Source organism: Vulpes vulpes, chromosome 3 (assembly GCF_048418805.1).
Source record: "Vulpes vulpes isolate BD-2025 chromosome 3, VulVul3, whole genome shotgun sequence".
NCBI classification, from domain to species: domain Eukaryota; kingdom Metazoa; phylum Chordata; class Mammalia; order Carnivora; family Canidae; genus Vulpes; species Vulpes vulpes.
This window is the reverse complement of record NC_132782.1, coordinates 75,467,761-75,480,008: the sequence shown is the minus strand read 5'-3', so window position 1 is coordinate 75,480,008 and position 12,248 is coordinate 75,467,761. Positions and strand designations below refer to the sequence as shown.

The 12,248-nt window shown below is 37.9% G+C and overlaps 1 protein-coding gene across 3 annotated transcripts in view; it reads right to left on the bottom strand.

Annotated features, from left to right (window-relative positions):
- TPST1 (tyrosylprotein sulfotransferase 1) overlaps positions 1 to 12,248 on the bottom strand; it is a 137,877-nt gene that overhangs the window by 101,334 nt on the left and 24,295 nt on the right. The window lies entirely within an intron of this gene.

Here is a 12,248-nt window from a genome sequence, read left to right as displayed (position 1 = left end):
AGGCAGAGACACAGGAGGAGGGAAAAGCAGGCTCCACGCTGGGAGCCCGACATGGGACTCGATCCCAGGACTCTAGGACCACGCCCTGGGCCAAAGGCAGGCACCAAACCGCTGAGCCACCCAGGGATCCCCTTCTTTCCCTTTCTTAAATTAAGTTTTTAACTTTAATTCCAGTATAGTTTACACAGTGTTATGTTAGTTTCAAGGGTACAATACAGGGATTCAATCATTCTACACATTACTCAGTGCTCATCATGGTAAGCGTAGTCTTTAATCCTCATCACCTATTTCACGCTTCCCCACCCACCCACCCACCCTCTGGTGACCATCAGTTTGTTCTCTGTAGTTGAGTCTGTTTCTTGGTTTCTCTTTTTCCTTTGTTCATTTGTTTTGTTTCTTAAATTACACATACAAGTGAAATCATGTGGTATCTATTTTTCTCTGATTTATTTCACTTAGCATTATACTCTCTAGCTCCATCCATGTTGTTGCAAATGGCAAAATTGCATTCTTTTTATGGTTGAGTAATATTCCACTGTATGGATATATACAAACATATATACACCACTTCTTTATTTGCATCTATCAATGGCCACTGGGCTGCCTCTGTATCTTGGCTACTGTGAATATCACTGCTATAAACATAGGAGTGCATATATCCCTTTGAATTGATGTTTTTGTAATTTGGGATTAATCCAGTAATGTGATTACTGGGTCCTAGGGTAGTTCTATTTTTAACTTTTTGAGGAACCTCCACACTGTTTTCCACAGTGGCTGTACCAATTTGCATTCCTACCAACAATCCACAGGGTTCCTTTTTGTCCACATTGTCAACAACACTTGTTGTTTTCTTGTATTTTTTATTTTAACCATTCTGACAGGTGTGACATGATATCTGATATCTCATTGTAGTTTTGATTTGCAATTTGTTAGGTTTTCTTTTAATGACTGGCAGAGAAAATTAAAGACAGCAGAGCCAGGAGGTAGGTTCGAGAGTGCTTTAACGGGGAGCGCTCCCAGGCGAGGTTCCCTGACTCAGAGAGCTTCAGGGAAGTGGCACCCAGGCAAACCGCAGGGCGGGTTTATAAAGAGTTTTTTTTAGGGGGGGGAATGGGGGCAGGGCGGCATTCCCATTAGGGCAAGGGTTATAGGTCTTTGTAAGCTAAGTTAGGTAGGGCAGCAAGGCAAGGTGGCGTTGGTGGGTTGGGGCAAGGCGGCATTATTGGGAGGTTGCTGGCCTTGGGTAAGCCATTTTGAGATCCCCAGTCTCGCCAGTCCAACACAATTCCCTGATGATTAGTGATGTGGAGCATCTTTTGATGTGGTCAATTGATTTTTGACAGGGTACTGAGACAACCAAGTGAGGGAAGAGCACCCTTTGTTACAAATGTTGCTGGGGCAACTGGATAACCCACATGTAAAAGAATGAAGTTGAATACCTGCTCACAAAACTTTACTCAAAGTGAACTAGAGACCTAATATCAGAGCTAAAACTATAAAACTGAGAGGAAAACGGGGGTGTAAATCTTTGTGGCCACGGTATCTTAGATAAAAGACCAAAAAAATGTATTACAGACAAGTTAAAAACAGATAAATTAGACATTATCAAAATTAAAAACATTTGTTCTTCAAAGAACACCATCCTGAAAGTGAAAAACAAATCAAAAATTGGAGAAAATATTTACAAATCATATGTCTGATAAGGGACCTGCAGCCAGAATATATAAAGAGCTATTACAATTCAACAATAAAACACAAATAACCCAATAAAAAAAGGGGAAAAAATGTGTATAGAAAATTCTCCAAAGAAGATATACAAATAGTTAACATGCACATGTTAACATGCACATGAGATGTTCAATATCATTACACTTCAGGAAAATGCAAATCCAAACCACTTCATACCCACTAGATGGCTACAAAAAAAAAAAAAAGGTAATAACAAGTGTTGATGAACATGTGGAGAAATTGGAACCCTCGTATAATGCTGGTGGGTAGGACTATAAAATGGTGCAGCCACTTTAGAAAAGTTTAGCAGTTCCTCAGAAGGTTAAATGTAGAACTAACATATGATCCAGCAATTCTACCCAAGAGAATTAAAAACATGTGCTCATAGAAAAACTTGTACACTAATGCTCACAGCATCATTACAGCTAAAAAACAGCAACAACCCAAATGTCCACCAACTGACAGATGGATAAACAAAATATGGTATATCCAAAAGGAGTATTATCCAGCCATAAAAGGAGTGAAATACTAATATACAATTGAAGACAGACCTTGAAAACATTATGCTGATTAAAAGCAACTCATAAATGATCACATATTATGTGATTCATTTATATGAAATGTCCAAAATAGGCAAGTCTGGAGAGACAGAAAAAGTAGTAGTTGTCTGGAGCTAAAGAGAAGGGAAAATGAAAGTGACTACTATATAGTTTCTTTTTGAGGTGATGAAAATGTCCTAAACCTAGATTGTGGAGAATTTTTTGACATGTGGATTATATCTCAATAATATTATTTTTAGGGCAGCCTGGGTGGCTCCGCGGTTTAGCGCCGCCTTCAGTCCAGGGCCTGACCCTGGAGACCCGGGATCGAGTCCCACGTCGGGCTCCCTGCATGGAGCCTGCTTCTCCCTCTGCCTGTGTCTCTGCCTCTCTCTCTGTGTGTGTCTCTCATGAATAAATAAAATATTTAAAAAAAAAAAATAATAATAATAATAATATTATTATTTTTTGAAAAACACCACCACCACACCACACATTCCTAGAATGGCTGAAATAAAAAACACTGACAATACCAAGTGCTGCTGAGGAGAAGTAACTGGACTCTCACACACTTCTGGGAATGCACAATGATACATTTGAAAAAGTATTTGGTAGATTCTAATAAAGTAAACATATACTTACCATAATTGCCTTCCTGAATATTTATCCTAGAGAAGTGAAATCTATGTTCACACAAAACCTGCACATATATATCTATAGCAGCTCTATTCAGAACCACCAAAAAATAAAAATACAATGTCCTTCAAGTGTAAAACTGATATACTGTAGTAAATCCATTGGTGGAATACTACTCTGCAATAAAACAACAACTTGGATGAACCCCAAAGACATTATGTATACCGAATGAAAGAAGTCAATTTCAAAATAATTCTATTCATAAAATATTCTCAAAAAGGCAACACTACAGATCACTGGGTGCCAGAAGACTAACTTTAAAGGGATATAACACAATAGTTTTCTGGGATGATGGAACTATTCTGTGTCCTGATTGTGTGTGGTAGTCATTACACAAATCAATATACATATTAAAATTCAGAGAACTGGGCACCTGGGTGGCTCAGTCAGTTAAGTATCTGTCTTCAGCTCAGGTTATGATCCTGGAGGCCTGGGATGGAGCCCCACTTCAGAGCCTGCTTCTCCCTTTGCCCCTTCACCCTGCTCTCTTTTCTTCCCTCTCTCTCTCAAATAAATAAATGTCTTTTAAAAATAAGAAGAATAAAATTCACAGAACTATGCACCAAAATAATACTATACTATTATATATCATACTATATTATAATCTTTAAAAAAAATTAAGTCAAGAGAAATTTGAGAGAAAACATGAAGGATGGCTAAGTCAGATGAATGAAGGCCCAAAACGGCAGAGTTTATAACTCTAAATTTTCCAATTAATGTTTCTGATCAAATAGTATTTAGCAGTGATAAATTCAGTGATAATAGGAATACATTAAATAATGAGTTTTACTAAGAGGAGCAGAGAAATGATCCTAGAAAAATTATCTCATGTTTTCCATTTTATGAACACTGAGATGAAATAAAAATTCAGTTAAGTCTGAACAAAGCAAATAAAACTTACTTAGTGAAGCAAATAGAAGGGATGCAATTAACTCTAATAATGGTTGGTTTCATTTTAAATAGTTATACAGAAATGATTCCTCTAGCATATTCCATCTGTTTGTGGGGTAGAGGATGCATAATGCATGTTGTATGAGAGAAGAGCAGCAATCACTAAGAAATCACTGTAAAATGGCAAAGCTGCTTGGTAAAATTTAGTACTCTATGCATTTTAAACTACATTTAACTTGCCAACCTCTGATACATGTCAGAATTCAATATGTGATAAATAAACGAGTCTTCTTCCAAAACTTACCTGAGCAACAATTTAAAATTCAATTGTACAAAAACAAGATAACAGATAACCTCTCTGAAATTTTCCCCAAGCACATATCAGATACAAAATATTCACCAATCAAAAGCTAACATGATGAAGCCATTAAGTCACTATAGTAGCAACCAATAAATAGTATCTGATAACTTTGCATTAAAATATCCCAAATCCTCAGTAAAATACATAAAAAGACAAAAACTGGAAACATATTGACATATTCCTGTATCCAGAAATATACTTCTAAAATCATCATTTTAATGGCTGCATAATACTTTACTGAACGTTTTTTTTTAAGATTTATTTTTTTATTTATTTATGATAGAGAGAGAGAGAGAGAGAGACAAGCAGAGGGAGAAGCAGGCTCCATGCCAGGAGCCCGATGCAGGACTTGATCCCGGGACTCCAGGATCGCGCCCTGGGCCAAAGGCAGGCGCGAAACTGCTGAGCCACCCAGGGATCCCCCTGAAAGTTTTTTTTTTTAAGATTTTATTTATTTATTCATGAGAGACATACAGGCAGAGGGAGAAGTAGCCTCCATGCAGGGAGCCCGAAGTAAGACTCCCAGGATCATGCCCTGAGCCAGGATCACGCCCTGAGCGGAAGGCAGACGCTCAACTGCTGAGCCACCCAGGTGTTCCTGAAAGGTTGTAAAATCAAACTGTGAGTTTGCTCCTTGCTGAGTTACAGGTAAAGACTACACCAAGTGGAGTCGTCTCACAAAGGAAACTGCAGCAAATAAGGAGATCATGAAGAGTAACTTCCAAACCAGTGAATCCCGGAGCAGGGGTGAGTGGATTCCTTCTCTTTAGGGTTAGGACAAATATTCAGAAAGGGAAGCTCTGTAATTATATAGAAAGGCAGCCACAAGGTTACACACCTGTACTTAGAAAACAGGCCTATCCATACATCCTTTGTTATGTTATTGAAGTTTGTGCTCTTTCTAGGATGGAGACTTTAACATTATAATGAAGCAGAGGTAACTGCTGGACAGGGGGAAGGGTCTGTGGACATGCTCTGAGAGCCTATGTAAACTGGATGGGATTTTAGGCTCCTTATCTCAGGAAAGGAATAAAGGGCTTTGCTTGTTTATGAAACAGCACTGGAATTTTTAAGCATTGATTTATTGTCTGTTACAGCTAGGCCATTTTCTGGCCTGAGACTCTTAACTTTTACATTCCCTTTGTTTTCTTAAAATTCTTAACTATTGCGGTGCATGCATGGCACAGTTGCTTAAGCATCACACTCTTAGTTTTGGCTCAAGTTGTGAGATCGAGCCCTGAGCTCAGCATGGAGTCAGCTTGAGATTCTCTGTCCTCTCTCTGCCACTTCCACTTCTGCTCTAAAATAAGTAAGTCTTTAAACAAATACCTTAACTACTTAGATTTTTATTTATTTTTTTATTTTTTTGCATTTCTCTGTAATTCAGACCTCTAAGAAAGTTCTGCAAGAAGTGTGCTGGGCAAGTGGGGCATAGATCATGGTGGGGGTGGGGAGGAGGGCTTAAAATGGTCTCTTAGCACCACAAGGTCGTATCTTTCTTTTTCTGGGGAACCCTCTTTCTGCTTACAGGTCTACCAACATTTATTTGGCCAATTCTCTATTATTATTTACTTGTGTTTAAACTTTCATGACTATGAATAACACTATGATAAAGATTCTTATATAAACATCTTTCTATTTTTAATGTGATTATTTTCTTAAACTAAATTTTTAAATGAGAAATTGCTAGGTCCCCATATGTGGAATATTGAGAATAGGATATGCTGGACTTTAAAGCATTTTTTTTTTAATTTTTTATTTATTTATGATAGTCACAGAGAGAGAGAGAGAGGCAGAGACACAGGCGGAGGGAGAAGCAGGCTCCATGCACCGGGAGCCTGATGTGGGATTCGATCCCGGGTCTCCAGGATCGCGCCCTGGGCCAAAGGCAGGCGCCAAACCGCTGCGCCACCCAGGGATCCCTAAAGCATTTAATACATATTTGATTCATCTCCTTCTCATACCCTATACCCAAATCTGATAAAAATTCTATTGGCTCTATCTTCAAACCACTGTCACAACCTGACCACTTCTCAACACTTCACTAGCACCACCAGCGTCTCTCACCAGAATTACAGAAAGGTATCCTTACTTCTACTCCTGCCCCCAGAGATTATTCTCAACTCAACAGCCAGAGGGATCTTTTTAAAATTTAGTCAGAACACATCATGCTTACAGCCTAGAATTGTTTTTTAAAATAATCTTGAAAAGGCTTATGATATCCAACACTACAACTGGGTTAGATTTTTCTTTTTCTACTGATTTTATCAAGAAATCTCTATAGGCATCAAAACTAGCATTGTCAGAGGTCAGGCTAAAACAGGAGTTTTTTGTTCAGAGTAATTGAGAAGGTACCTCTTAATATTAGAAGTTTCAGAAGGACTAAAATGAAGGCAACTCCTTTACTAGCGAAAATGTGAGGGAACAAAGCCTTACCACATATTCAAGCATACTTGATAATTGTGTCAACACAATATAGATTTTTTTCTAATTTTCATTGTTATTGTATTTTAAATTAAATATTGCCTTCCCCAACACATTAGGGGTAAAAAAAAAAAAAAAAAAAAAAAAAAACATGTTCTATATCCTCTTCAGGATGTTTGAAATCGTGGCTCAGTGGTTGAGCATCCGCCTTTGGTTCAGGGCATGATCCTGGAGTTCCAGGATCGCGTCCCAAATCCGACTTCCTGCATGGAGCCTGCTTCTCCCTCTGCCTATGTCTCTGCCTCTCTCTGTGTCTCTCATGAATAAATGAAATCTGAAAAAAAAAAATGTTTGAATCAAGTAAGATGATGGTCAAAGGCCTTGTAAATGATACTAAAAATGAAAAGAAAGGGATTTTGGCTTTCCCAGAAACATTCTCATTCTTTTCACTAAGCTTATGAAGCATACTTTTACCTCTGTGCACATTTCTTTGCACAGAGGGAAAAGTAGGAAATGATCTAAAGGCCCTTCGGTGCTAAGAAGGACCTTTAGATCATTTAGCCCAATGCTCTCATTTTTTGATACAAAAACAGCCACCCTAATAGCACATTTTTCTCACCATTTCTCTAAAGCTTATCCATTCCTCAAAAGTTGCTTTTAATTTTATCATGTATATTTTATTTATTCCAAAACATTTTAAAGCTCTGAAACTCAAAGGCCCTGTTTAGGTTCATCCTCTACAACAGCATCTGTAATAGAGCACAAAGTCACAATGTACACTGGGTCTTCAAAAAGCATCAATAAACCAACCAAACTGGGAAATACTTTGCTCTAGAAGAGACAAACTATAGAAATGAGGTTTCTACTCATACCTCGATGTGAATTCTCTTTCTTTTTAAAAAGTACCCCTATAATTTAAGTAAAAAGTACAGCAAAAGCTGGTCTGACCATTACCTTTATATATTCAACCACTGTGCACATGCACGTGCGCGCGCACACACACACACACACACACACACACACACACAAAGACATACAAAAGCATAGGCACATACACCCACACACACAGGGTGTTTGTTCATTACCTAAAACTATTTTGCCATATTTTCAAACAAGCAGTATCAGTATTTTCTCTACTGGGACATTTACAGAGCTGAGGCTGAGCTAGAAGGGAACACTAAAAAGTTCAGTCTCAATTTTATCTCCAGGGGAAAGAAAAAGCATTAAACACTGGAACAAACATATCTGAGAAATAACATTAATAGGATCACTCTTTTGTAGCAAGCCAAATGAAAGACTCTAGAGAAGAGAGTGTTGACACTATGCTTCCCCACTTAGATCTTTACAAATTTTATAAAGATTTCTAATCAAAAACAGTTATCAGTCAACAGAAGTAGAGGTATAGAGATCGGTAGTCAGAAAGGCTGACCCAAACACTGAGTGCACACACAAAGGCCCAAGCACCAGCACTCATGAGCACGAACACTCATGAGCACACATATCACATCCTGCTTTTACAATCAGGAAAGTGGCCATTTGCTAGGTCCAAAGAGATAATGAACAAATGTCCTAGGAAAAGATAAATTTAAAAAGTAATGATCCCCTAAACACTTTCTTTAAATGTTACTCATTAGCTTTTTTTCTTCTTATGCCTATTCATGATATTAATCAACATTAGCAAATAGCAACAGCCAATGCCACTTTGCCTGGTGTCTAAAGTCTGGTCCACAGTGGGTTTCTCTATTTTCTAAGTTTTTTTTTTTTTAGCAAAAGGAAACATAATTATGTATTTAAACTTGCCAATTAATGTATGTCCAGGGGTTGATTTAAATTACAATGTTGCCATTCTGCAGAAACTTCCAATAAACAAACCACTGTTGCAAGACCAATTCCTATGTCAGCTCATAGAATACTAAAATGGGAACACCTTTTTCTTGCCATACACTGGGGTCTGCCACTATTGACAACAAATGGCAAATGGCAAAAAGGAAATGATTTGAGGTTGAGCTTGATGCATAGTGTACCATAAAATAGTAGAAGAAATAAAGCTTGAAGGACAGACTGAGACCAAATCCGGAAGGGGTTTGAATGCCAAGATGCAGTTTTAGGCCTTGTCCTGTATGCAGTGGAGATGGGGAGGGAAAAAAGCAGAGACACTGTGGGAAGGTAACAATGCCAACTGTAGGGAGGAAAAGATGGAGAAGGAAGATCAGTTAGAGACTTTTGCCATACAGTTCAGGAAAGAAATAAACTATGGCCCCTGTTGGCATAATAAGAAATATATATTTGGTCTTTGTCCCTGGTTCTTAGCAAAGAGCTCTTAAAACCATTGTAATTTCAGGATGCCTGGATGGCTCAATGGTTGAGCATGTGCCTTCAGCTCAGGGCATGATCATGGGGTCTGGGGATCGAGTCCTGTATCAGGCTCCCTGTAGTGTGCCTTCCTCTCTCTCTGCCTGTGTGTCTCTGCCTCTCTCTCTGTGTCTCTCATGAATAAATAAATCTTAAAAGACAAAAACAAAAACACAGCTGATGATCTTTGGGAAGTCTACTGGAACCCATCTTCTTAAAGGAACAGTATCCTGAAAAAAAAATTAAAAAAAAAAAAAAAAGGAACAGTATCCTGGGATTTTGTTGTTGTTTTTAAAAGATTTTTAATTTTTATTTATTCATCAGAGACACAGAGAGAGGCAGAGATATAGGCAGAGGGAGAAACAGGCTCCATGTGAGGAGCCCAAAGCAGGCTCCATGTGAGGAGCCCAATCACAGGACCCCAGGATCATGACCTGAGCCAAATGCAGACACTTAACCATTGAGCCACCCAAATGCCCCTTAGGATTTTGTTTTCAACAAACCCCATGGTCGGGCAGCCGCGGTGGCGCAGCGGTTTGGCGCCGCCTACGGCCCAGGGCCTGATCCTGGAGACCCGGGATCGAGTCCTGCATCGGGCTCCCTGCATGGAGGCTGTTTCTCCCTCTGCCTCTCTCTCGCTTGCTCTGTGTCTCTCATGAGTAAATAAAATAAAATCTTAAAAAAAAAAAAAAAAAACCATGGTCAAGCAGAAAAAGAGCTGGTCAAATGCTAAGAAATGGACTGAATGCCTTTGACACAAATAGACACAAGAGCACAAGTTAAACTCAATATAACATTTACAGGTAAATACAAACATAATAAAATTAGTAAACTGATCACTTACTCAGTATGGAGAATGAACCACAAAAGTAGTAAAATCAATCATATCTACATAATTTAGTCAAAGAAGACATGAAGTAAAAAGATGTAAAATACACCATGAAATATGAAGGGAGTAATAAATGCAGTGCTTTCAGAATGGTTGAACTTAAGCTACGGTCAACTTAATATAGACTATTACACACATAAGATGTTATAGGTGAAAGTAGTAACCACATATACACACAAACCCCATGGTCGGGCAGCCCCGGTGGCGCAGATACACACACACACAAACACACACACACACACACACACACAAAAACACACAAGAGAAAGAAATCCAAACATAACATCAAAGAGAACCATCAAGCCACAAGGGAAGAAAGCAACAGAAGACAGGAACAGAGAAAACTACAAGACCCATGCCGCCTACAAGAGACTCACTTCAGACCTAAAGACACAAACAGGTTGAAAGGGAAGAGATGAAAAAGGACGTTCCATGCAAATGGAAGTAAAAAAAAAAAAGAAAAAAAAAAGCTGGGGTAGAAACACTTATATAAGACAAATTAGACTTAAACAATGCAGCAAGAAACAAGAGTATTACATAATGATGAAGGGATTGATCCAACAAGAGTATATAGCAATTCAAAATATCTATGCATCCAACACTGAAGCATCTAAATAATAAAGCAAATATTAACAGACATAAAGGGAGAAACCGACAGTAATACAAGAACAGTATGGGATTTTAACACTCCATTTTCATCAAGGGGTAGATCATAGAGGCAGAAAATCAATAAGGAAACAGTGGCTTTGAATGATACATCAGACCAGATGGACTTAATAGATATATACAGAACATTCCATCCAAAGACAGCAGAATACACACATTCTTTTTCAAGTGCACCTGGAACATTATTCAGGATAGATCACATTCAGCCACAAAAAAAGCCTCAATAAATTTTAAAAGACTGAAACAATATCAAGCACCTTTTCCAACCACAATAGTATGAAACTAGAAGTCAATCACAGGAAAAGAACTAGAAAAAAACCCACAACCGCATGAAGGCTTAAAACGCTACTAAACAACCAATAGGTCAATGAAGAAATCAGAGGATATAAAACAAATACATACATGAAAACAAATAAAAATGGAAACACAACAGTTCAAAACTTTGGAATACAGTAAAAGAAGTTCTAGGAGGGGAATTTACAGCAATTTAAGCCTACCTCAAGAAACAAGAAAAATCTCAAATAAACAATCAAAACTTATACCTAAAGAATTAGGGAGGAAAAAAAACCCAAGCAAAACCCAAAGTTGATATAAGGAAGTAAGTAACTCTTCAAGTTAAAAAGGAGAAAGAACCCATTACATAAAATGAGAAATAAGAGAAAAAACAACCAACACCACAGAAATATAAAGGATTACAAGAAATTACTTTGTAAAATTATATGCCAACAAAATAAACAATCTAGAAGAAATGGGTAAGTTCCTAGAAACAATCTTCCAAAACTGAATGACAAAGAAAATCTGAACAGACCAATTATAGTAACAAAATTGAATCAGTAATCAAAAACTCCCAACAAACAAAAGTCCAAGACCAGATGGTTTCAAGGTGAAATCCACCAAACCCTTAAAGAAAACCTAATACCTATTCTTCTCAAACTATTCTTAAAATAGAGGAAGGAAAACTCGCTAATACATTTTACAAGGCCAACATTACTCTGACCCAAAGCCAAACAAAGACATTAAGAAAAAGAAAACCACACACACCAGAATCTCCAGTGAACATAAATGCAAAAATCATCAATATATTAGCAAACTAAATTCAACAACACAGTAAAAAAAATCATTCACCACAGTCAAGTAGGATGTAAAATGGCTCAGTTCAAAAATTTTTAAATGTGATACATCACATTAACAAGAAAAAGGATAAAAAAAACCAAGATGATCATCTCAATAGATTCAAAAAAAGCATTTGACAAAAATACAACATCCATTAATGATAAAAACTCCCAATGAAGTGGATCTAGAAGGAACATACCATAACATAATAATGGCCATATGTGAAAATCCCACAGCTAACATCATACTCAATAGTGAAAAACTGGGCAGCCCCAGTGGCGCAGCGGTTTAGCACGGCCTGCAGCCCTGGGTGTGATCCTGGAGACCGGGGATCGAGTCCCACATTGGGCTCCCCTGCATGAAGCCTGCTTCTCCCTCTGCCTGTGTCTCTGTCTCTGTCTCTCTCTGTCTCTCTCTCTCTCTCTCTCTGTCACTCATGAATAAATAAAATCTTTTAAAAAATATAGTGAAAAACTGAGTTTTCCCCTAAGATCAGGAATAAAACAAAGATTTCCACTCTCAATACTTTTATCCAACATAGTACGAGAAGTCCTAGCAATGGTGATCAGATAAGAAAAAGAAATAAAAG